The following is a 10,111-nucleotide window of genomic DNA, read 5'->3' as shown; positions in this document are numbered from 1 at the left end:
ACTTTGTGCTTGTGGTGAAAAACTGACACCTGAACAATGTTTTAAACTATTGTGTAAAAGTCCTTTTGAAAGAGAAAATCTTCTATTTGGTATGTTTTGCTGTGCCACAAAGGGGCAGTCCAGTCAGGCTTGGTGAGTTTGGGGCAGTGTCATATTGACCTGTCGTTGGCGAGGGAGACATGCCCGACAGTGTTGGCCAGATTCTTCCAGGGTGGTGGTGGGAGCGGGGGTGGGGGGTGGTCATGTCCGGCTTGGCCCACGAGCCCACGGAGAATTTGGTTAATCATTACCCGCACCTGCCTCCGACACATAACACAGTTTGTGTCAGTTAAGGAATGAATTTCTAAGCGAGGAAGTGAAATTCGAATTTGCAAAAATAACTCTCCGGTGCACATTGAGGCCGTTGGCTGGCATTCTGACTGGGGATGCAGTGACTTGCTTAGTGCCTGTCTGGGTGTAAACTGTGCAGTAATGGCAGTGTTGTTTTTGTTTTCTTTTCTTCATACTATATATAGCCTCAAATGTCACTGCCCTGAGCCCACCCTGTGCCTCGTTTTCACCTCCCACCCCGACTCAAACTCCCCCACTTCTCTTCCAAGTTCCTCACTTACCTTGATGGTAGTGGTAAGGTCTAGCACCTATTTTTAGGTCTAGCACCTACTGTATGTGAACAAACTCCAAGGACAAAACTTGTCTGGCACCTTTGGAACCTCCTTTCTATGTTAAATTATAAGCAATTTAGAGAAGAAAAAAAGCATGACTCAAAATGGTACACTCTGAAAGGGTGCAGAACTCTCCCGACCAGCTTCAAAACAACAGAGAGAAAGAAAGAGAGAGAGAGAGAGAGAGGGAGAAAGAGAGAGAGAGAGGAAGAAAGAGAGAGAGGGAGTCTTTTTCCATGCAGCTGCTTGAGGAAGTGTTCCTCCCCTGGCTTTGTGTTTTTGTCTTCAACACATTCAATTAGCACACCTACTCACTCCAGCCAACTGACTGCTTTTATAAGCTCTCCTCTGCTGTTGTCTTAGGGACCTGCACGACCTTCAGCAGCAGTGGGCTTCCTTCCTGAGCTCTTGGTTTTTGTAGCGGCGATTAAACTTTTATTAGTTGCACTCAGCATCTTTTTCCACCTTTCTCTCCATTTCTTCACAATCTGTTCCGCTGATAAGAGTCCATATAAATGTGTGCTCTGTGTGACTCGGGTAATCGTGGGCCGTTTACACATGATAAGCAGCATACAAGTGCGCCGCTCAGGACAAGCGTCAGTGCAGATATTTGCTCAGGCGTGTGGTGCCTTGGTAGCGTGTAGCAGTGGCTCCACCTTCACCACAACACACTCCCCATCCCACCTCACTCCAGCCCTAACTCTACCTCACCCCAACCCCCCACACACACACACACACACACACACACACACACACCCATCCCGTGTTTGCAAACACCACAGAGTGCTCGTGTGGCTGCGGGGGCCCCCGAAACCAGGTTATGGGGCTGGCGTCTCTTAGACAGAGGCCACTCTGAGAGGCGGGGAAAATGTCATGAGGAGGTGGTGACTGCTCACACACAGGTGCTAAAAGCTATTCATCAACTTGTTTTCTTTTGCTCTCTCTCTCTCTCTCTCTCTCTCTTCTCTCTTTTTTCATAGGCTAAACGGTATGTCAAAGAAAGCACTTTAAAGTCCACCTCCCTCCATACCTACCTTCACCTCCTCCTCATCCACCCTTTTTTCCATCGCAGCCCTTAATGTTCACAGGGATCCTGCTCTGAGCCGTCGACAAACACGGCGTCTGCACACCAACACTCCCGCCCACTCTGCCTCCCTTCAGCTCAGTCACAGCAATACAGTGCAGGCTTCTGCCAGCCAACTAGGGCCTTTGTGTGGATGTTAAAGGGTCATTTCCCCTGCCTCGGCCTCTCCTGGTAACTGGAAGACTGTTGCACTTTTAAAATCAAGGCCTGATTGTGGAAGTGATACTTATTTTTGAGAATGGATAGACTGCTGATTGAGGCATTTCTATTCAAACATTTGTTTATGTTTACTGAGAAACAACAGTTCTCTAACGCTGTGCTGCGAACTATTCAGACAATAATACAAAACAAATAGTGCTTTTGCTAACCCATCCATCATGATAATGCTAGCCAGTATTTGTCCTAAGCTCTGTGTTTGCAAAGAAGTTAAACTCCCCACTTCTGCAGACAAAAAAAGAAAAAAGTATTATATTCTAAGGAAAATAATTTCAGGGTGTCACACACCCACTTAGTCCCTCTGTGTGTGTGTGTGTGTGTGTGTGTGTGTGTGTGTGAAAGAGCAGAGAAGAGGGAAGAGAAGGAGAAGGAACATAAATATTTCACATCATAGACGGTGGAAATCAGACAAGGCGAAGTGTTTCAAAGAGATGAGACGAGTCTCCATGCCGCGATTCTGGCTCCATTGTAAATGAACCACTCAGAATAGACTGAGTTAAAACTGAAACCGTCAGCAGACCAACCAACCAGCAGAGTTCTATTCTTAACTCTAAGAAGCTCTGTGTCCCCCCCCATATGTTTAACAAATACTGCATACAATAGTCTCACTCCAGCATCATGCACCCTTAGGGAAGGGTGAATTATGTAGTGGGTGATCCCTGTAAGAAGGCTGGTTGTAATCTTGAAAGCTCACATAATGTGTGATGATGATGATGTTTAGGATAACAGTTTGCATTCAAGAACGCTCTCCTTGTATATGGAGTATACTTCATGTTTGCTGTGCCCTTTCTGGTTGCATAAGATCATTAACAGCCCATTAATCAAGTGATATGACAGCAACTAGCAACGTGTGATAACAAAAGCAATCTCCCTGAATCAATTACTCGAAGGCAGCCACGTCCAAGGAGAAAACAACTGCACAGGGGTAATGACGAGCTAATCAGTATGCTGAGCCGTTCACTGTATGCTTGGGTGCAAGACTCATTGGTGGCCCTGATTGAAAAAATAATCCCACTTTACAATTGGTGTGTGGGAGGGGTCGGGGGACTTCATGCCACCGTGGTGACCATGCAGCACTCTGAAGTGAGGCTGGCATGCATGTAACGTGGTCAGGGCCGAGTCGGGTTCTTGTGTTCTTTGTGCCAAATGTTGCCACGTTAGCACAAAGCCACATCACCACAGTCATAACCGCAGGTCCACGGTTGACAGTGGTCATATCCCAGTGCAGGGCAAGTGTAAAGGGTTTCAAATCCCAGTCTTTCAAGCCTGGCCAAACATTCCCTGCAACAACAGTGGGTGATTCTATCTTTTTGTGTTTTTTTGTGTGTGAATTAGCCCTTCATCTATGGAGTGGAAACAAGCAGAGGTGGAAAAGTACAGTTTCAGAAAGTAAAAGTCCTACATATCTGTGCCAACCATTAATTTAAACCAACTGGTTCTAATTAGCACAACTCTTCAGCCAGGTAGAGCAGCTAATTGGTGAGATGACCTGTGTTAAGTGCACAGGTCCAATACATGGCTGGATTTTTACTTTCTGAAGCTGGACTTTTTCACCCCTGGAAACAAATAGGCAAATGCAAGATGTGGGTACAGCATGCTAATATGCAACACAGCTGCAGGAGAGTTTTGGACACGTGCACTCTAAGTCAAGGGTGGAGGCCTCATGTTCTCCTGACTTGTGCTGGCTGATTTGTGTTATGTTAATAATTGTGTGTGTGTGTGTGGAGGAAAAAAACGGACCACATGAATCAAAGTGCCTCAGGGTTGTAAAGTCAGGCAGATGGGAACTCCCTTTGGAGCTGGGATCTGGCTCTGATGCTCTCTGCTCAAAGTTTCTTTCTCTATAAGGGATCTTCGCTTCTCTTCTGGCCTCCTCTATTTCATTGTCCCGTTGGTCTGCAAAGAAAGAGACGATAATGTTGTGAATGATAATGATTCATTGTTAAAGGTGCTCTAAGCTATGCCACGCATTTTTTAAGCTAAAAAAATTCGTCACTTAAAGCAAACATCACCTCACCATCCGCTAGCTGCCTGTGTCCTGAATACACTGTAAAAAAAATATGATCTCTGTGGACAGCCCAGGCTCCAAAAATGGCAACAAAAACAACCTGGGCAAACCTAGCCCATAAAAACATAACAAACTGTTTCAGCAAATCACAGACAAGATGCTCGTTTAAGAGAGTTTCAAATGCATGGGAGGGAGGGGGAGGAAGTAGCGAGCTAGCTCTCTGTTTTGTTTGAATGTCATCAGAAGTGACGTTACCCAGCATCCCTTAGCAAAGTTGTTGGTGTACAGGCAAATGGTTAGCCAAAATGCTACACAGACACCACAATTGTGTTTTCTAATTCATTCAATGAACCAGCAGCTCAACAGTAGCATGCAAAGCGTAGCATATCATAATTCATCATAATAAGTAATAATTTAGACCAAAAAGTTGTTTCAAAAATGAAAATGTTCCTCTTGTGCACGTTTGAGCTTAATACAATTTAAAGTTTTGCACAGGACATATAAACTGAAATTATCCAAAATATATCCAGACATTGAAGATAGGTGTGAGCGCTGTAATTCGCCTGCAGCTGGCATGACCCACACATTTTGGTCCTGCCCGAAACTAATAAATTTTTGGTCAGGCGTTTGCGAAACCTTGAACGATGCTTTTGGTACTAATATACAGCCCACTGCAGAACTTGCAATTTTTGGAGTAGTGGATCCTGAACTTAACCTGGCAATAGCCAGATGAATTTCGCTCCGCCTAGCTCCACTCATCCATCTGGAACCGATCCATTGAAGTGTTGCTTCAGAAGGCTGGGCCTAATCAAAAAATGCTTGCATATGATTGAATAAGCCACTTGTCCGTCATCTATTGACGTGCTACTTCAACCACTCACATCGAATCCAACCCGTGACGCTAATAACGCTATGTCACATCTATGAAACTCCCGCCCTGCGTCCTGATTGGCTAAACCATAAAGTTGGTTGGAGAAATCAACCTCAATGGAAGAGGTCCCAGATGGATGTGAGTGAAGCTAGGCGGAGCTAAGCGGAACGACATTCATCTGGCTAGGGTCAGGTTATCCTGAACTCCCAGTGACAACCACTCAGCAGAATGCTTTCGCTTTTGGCTCCCTGTTGGCTAGAAGAAGGTTAGTTCTAAAGTGGAAATCTCCTCACCCACCAAAAGCATCCACTTGGCTCAGTGATTTAATGTTCTTCCTAAAATTAGAAAAAATTAAATATTTCACCAGGGGGTCAATAAAGGCATTTCATAAACTGTGGGATCCACTGATTTTATACTTTGAAACCCTCACCACTCTCCCTTAGGATCACATATTACGGCCCGGCAAACATGCATTCTCTTTTTTTTTTTTTTTCCTCTCTTTTAAAAAATGCATGTATTTATGTACATATTTGTCTGTATAGTTGTTAATATATGCACTGTGCGTGTACATGGGTATATGTATGTTGTGCTCAGACATACTATCTGGAAACGAGACGTGCTATGTTTTGTTTTGTTTTTTATTTTTTATGTATTTTTATGCATACATTACTTTTCTTTCATTTCATATTAAGGCAGTGTGTATGGGTGGGTGGGGTGGGCTTGGGTTCCTTATTTGGAAAAAACAAAAACAAAAAAGAAGGACGTGTCACAATGTACACCCTGTATTACGAAACTTTCCTTCAAAAAAAATTTACTTTAGAATTTTTTTTTTTTTTAAATGTTCAACCATTTGCATTCAGTCTGCATAAATGAAAGACTGGGGAGATGAACCAACAAAAAGGTAATGAAGTTCATCTCAATCACTCTTTCAAGGCTAACAGCACTCTAAAAGGAAGTGGATGACTATTAATTATGGCTTTGAAGAGCTATTTGCTTAGACTCATGTGCGTCAGAGTAAGGCTGGACGAGGTTTCAGATGTGTGTGTTTGTGTGTGTGTGTGTGTGGGGGTTTGAAGGCAAAATCCTCCTTTCTGAAATCAGATTTTAAACTTGAGAGTAATCTCCACTGAAATGGCTGTTCCTGCAGTACACACAAACACACACACACACACACACACACAAATACACACCGACAGATATTCCCCACACACCGAATCCAATATGATCTGACAGACTTAGTAAACTGCTTGTAGACTGCAAGTACAGAATACAAGAGGTACCAGCCTGGCCAATCGACTGGAGACTTTTGATTTCAAAAGAACAATGACACACAACACAGAGCTCCAATCGCAAAAAAGGAAATAACAAATGGCACCAACTGTGCTGGGACCTTAGAATTAAGTGAAGAAATCCTTGCAGTTCAAACATTTACACTTATGTAGTAAGTGCACAGGAGAGAGTGAGAAAGAGAGAGAGAGAGAGAGAGAGAGAGAGAGAGAGAGAGAGAGAGAGAGAGAGAGAGAGAGATAGGAAGAAGAATATGAAAGTTTATGAAATAGAGTACATAATTCCCACTGGATGCGTGCTCACAAGTTTCCACCCCCCCCTCTGTCTCTTTCTCTCTGAGAAATTTGACAGAAGATTATACTTCACAGGCTGCGAAAAGTCCCATCGCATCCACAGGAGCAGGCTGTCTGTGGATTGCTTCCAGTGCAGATGTTTACTAATGATGAGGATTAAAGAGGGTTTGGGGCCCACACACACACACACACACACACACACACACACACACACACACACACACACACACAAAGAGAGAGAGAGAGAGAGATAGACACACACACACATGCACACACACACACACACACACACACACACACACACACAGAGAGAGACATACACACATGCACACACACACACACACAGAGAGAGACATACACACATGCACACACACACACAGAGAGAGAGAGAGAGAGAGAGAGAGAGAGACACACACACACACACACACACACACACACACACACACACACACACACACACACACACACACACACACACACTCATGCCTGCCGACAGCACAGAATTGGCATTGATGCAGCCCCAGCTCTCAGACCTCTCAGCACACACTGAGCTTTTTGTGTCGGGTCTCACTCTTGTGTCTTGAATTGGTTTATTTCACAGATTTTACAGCTGAAATGCAAAAATAGGGTGTCCTTGTACTGTGTGTGCTAGTGTGTGTGTGTGTGTGTGTGTGTGTGTGTGTGTGTGTGTGTGTGTGTGTGTGTGTGTGTGTGTGTGTGTGTGCCAATTCCATATGCACACATGTGTGCATGTGCCTCTGTGGGTTTCTGTGTTTGCATATGCCGGTGTGTTTGTCTGTGTCTGTACATATATGGTATATGAATGCACTGTACATCTGTGTATGTGTGCAGGTGATTGTTTATATTTGTAGATTTTTCCCTTGGCGTGAGGTGTGTGTGTGTGAGTGTGGTACAGTATGTGTGTTTGTGTTTGTGTGTGTGTGTATGTGTGTGCATAACTGTGAGTAGAGAGAGCGAGAGCAAACTGCTTCTCCAGTGGGAGTCTCTCTCTCTCTCTCTCTATGTCTCTTTCTCTGTCTCTCTCTCTTTTCCGTCTCTCGTTGGCTTGGTCCCTATTTTAGTCGGCTAATTAATCATACATTATTGAGAGGCAGAGCTGCTTGAGGTGCTCGCCCCTCTCTGCAGTCCCAGTGCAGTAGACACAGAGACAGGACTGCTCCTCACTGAACACTCCTTTGCTCCTCTCCACTCCTCTTCTCTTTGCTCTACTCCTTTCCTCTCCACTCCTCCTCTCCTCTACTCCTCTCCTCTTCTCCTCTCCTCTCCTCTACTCCTCTCCTCTTCTCCTCTCCTCTCTCTCCTCTCCTCTTTGCTCTACTCCTTTCCTCTCCTCCTCCTCTCCTTCCTCTCCTCTTCTCCTTCTTCTCTCCACTCCTCTCCTCTTCTTCTGTCAGCTCTTCTTCTTTACCTCTCCTCTTCTCTACACTCTACTCCTCTCCTCCTTCCTCTCTTCTCCTCCTCCTCTTCTTCTGTCTCCTCCACCCTTCTTCTTTACCTCTCCTCTTCTCCACCTCCTACTCCCCCTCCTCCTCCTCCTCCACTCCTCTTTCTCCCTCTCCTCCTCCTCTCCTCTCTTCTCCTCTCTTCTCCTCCTCTCCACCCTACTCCCCTCCTCTCCTCTTCTCCTCTCCACTCTACTCCCCCCTCCTCTCCTCTTCTCCTCTCCACTTCTTCTCCTCCTCTCTCCTCCACTCTACTCCCCCTTTCCTCTCCTCTCCACTCTACTCCCCCTCCTCTCCTCTTCTCCTCTCCACTTTACTCCCCCCTTCTCTCCTCTTCTCCACCCTACCCCCCCTCCTCTCCTCTCCTCCTTTCCACTCCTCTTCTCCTCTCCTCTCTATTCCCCCCTCCCTCTCCTCTCTTCTCCTCCCTTCTCTCTCTTCTCCTCTCATCCCCTCCTCCTCTCTCTTCTCTCCTCCTCCCCCCCCTCCCCTCCCTCCTCCTCTCCTCTCCACCCTACTCCCCCCTCCTCTCCTCTTCTCCTCTCCACTCCTCTTGCTCCTCTGTGAGACCTCTAGTCATAGCTTCTGGCATCAGCTCCACAGAGCAATTCAAAATCATTACACTCAGCGTTGGTATAAAAATCTCTACCCCTGTGTGCGTGTGTGCATGCGTGTGTGTGTGTGTGTATGTGTGACTTTTTAAATCTCTGTGTATATAGTTTCTTATACATTATTATACGGCTCTTCACAATGCTAGTAGAATGCTCCATTGACTTGAATGGGATTTCCCAACGTTCTACGGTAAAATAAATTCATGTAATTACCGCTGCAAACATATAATTACCGCTATCAATGGCAACGGGTTTTGTGCTTCTGATAATGCCTTTCTTTCATATCACTACGCAAGGACTGGAACTTCATTCAAACGTGAAAGCAGACGGTTGATCAGCTGTGTTCTAAAGAATGTTTGATTCAAGTTCAGCAGCGTGTGTTGTTTTGCGAACTATTTGTTTCTCAGCAAATGCCACGATGAACGGTAACAAATAGGCTAGGCTATATAGGCTAAAGTCATATCGCGGGGAGTTTATTATTTCGATTTTGGCAAGTAGTCGTATAATAACAGCGGGATAATGTATAGAACGTCATTATGGGAAAATAAGTCCCTTCAGGGCTTAAACAAGACCCTCTCTGGCTGGCGTCGGGATCGGTTAGCCTGTCAGGACTTATTTTCCCCATAATGACCGGCGTTCTATACATTATCCCTTACATATTCCTTATTTCACATCATACACAAAAACACACACACACACACACACACACACACACACACACACACACAGAGAGACACACAGACAGACACACACACACACACACACACACACACACACACAGGTTTGCGTTGTCTTTGAAGGCATGATACTGTAACTATAAAAAGGTCAGAAAGTGAAGAGGGGATTAGAGAGGCAGAGGAAAAAAACAATATCTGCTACTTTGTGTAGACTCAAGCACACACACACACACACATATACACACACACACACACACACACACACAGGCTTCTTATTTTTGAGCACTCTCTTTTGGGACCTAAAGAATGACATAAGTCTCTGGAGACCTCAAAAAATGAGAAACACATTCTCACACACACACACACACACACACACACACACACACACACACACACACACTGTGATTTTCTCTCAGCTGTGTTCCCTCAGCCTGCCTGGTCCCCCCCTCCTTCCTCTCCCCATGCCCAGATGACACAGGGAGGGGGAAGGGAGAGGGTGGGGGGCGGAGTGGAGTGGGTAGTCCGCCACGCTGAGAGCCGAGCCGCTTGGCATGAGCTTGGCACGGCCGCTGGGGTCACCTGCACTTCCTTGATGACACTGAGCTCTCCGCTAGCTCACCGTCTGCTGTCCCCAGCACACACACACACACACACACACACACACACATACACACAAACACACACTCAGCAGACACTCTGCCAAGCCTACCAAGTATGGCCCGCATTCCCTGGGATAGTGTGGCACCCGGGTACTTATACAGGCGAGCGTGTGGCTGTGCCACAGGGCCTGGCAGGCGCATCGCTACATGGCTGCCCAACACACGCCTGATTAAAAATCAGCGGTGGTGGTGTTACAGTATGTAACTAATCTTGAGTAACAGTTTTAAAGTAACAATTGATTTCTCATCAGTAGTTATTTGGATTAAAATCCATGCATGC

The sequence above is a fragment of the Alosa alosa genome, chromosome 22 (assembly GCF_017589495.1).
Source record: "Alosa alosa isolate M-15738 ecotype Scorff River chromosome 22, AALO_Geno_1.1, whole genome shotgun sequence".
Taxonomy (NCBI): domain Eukaryota; kingdom Metazoa; phylum Chordata; class Actinopteri; order Clupeiformes; family Clupeidae; genus Alosa; species Alosa alosa.
Note: the sequence above shows the minus strand (reverse complement) of the source record.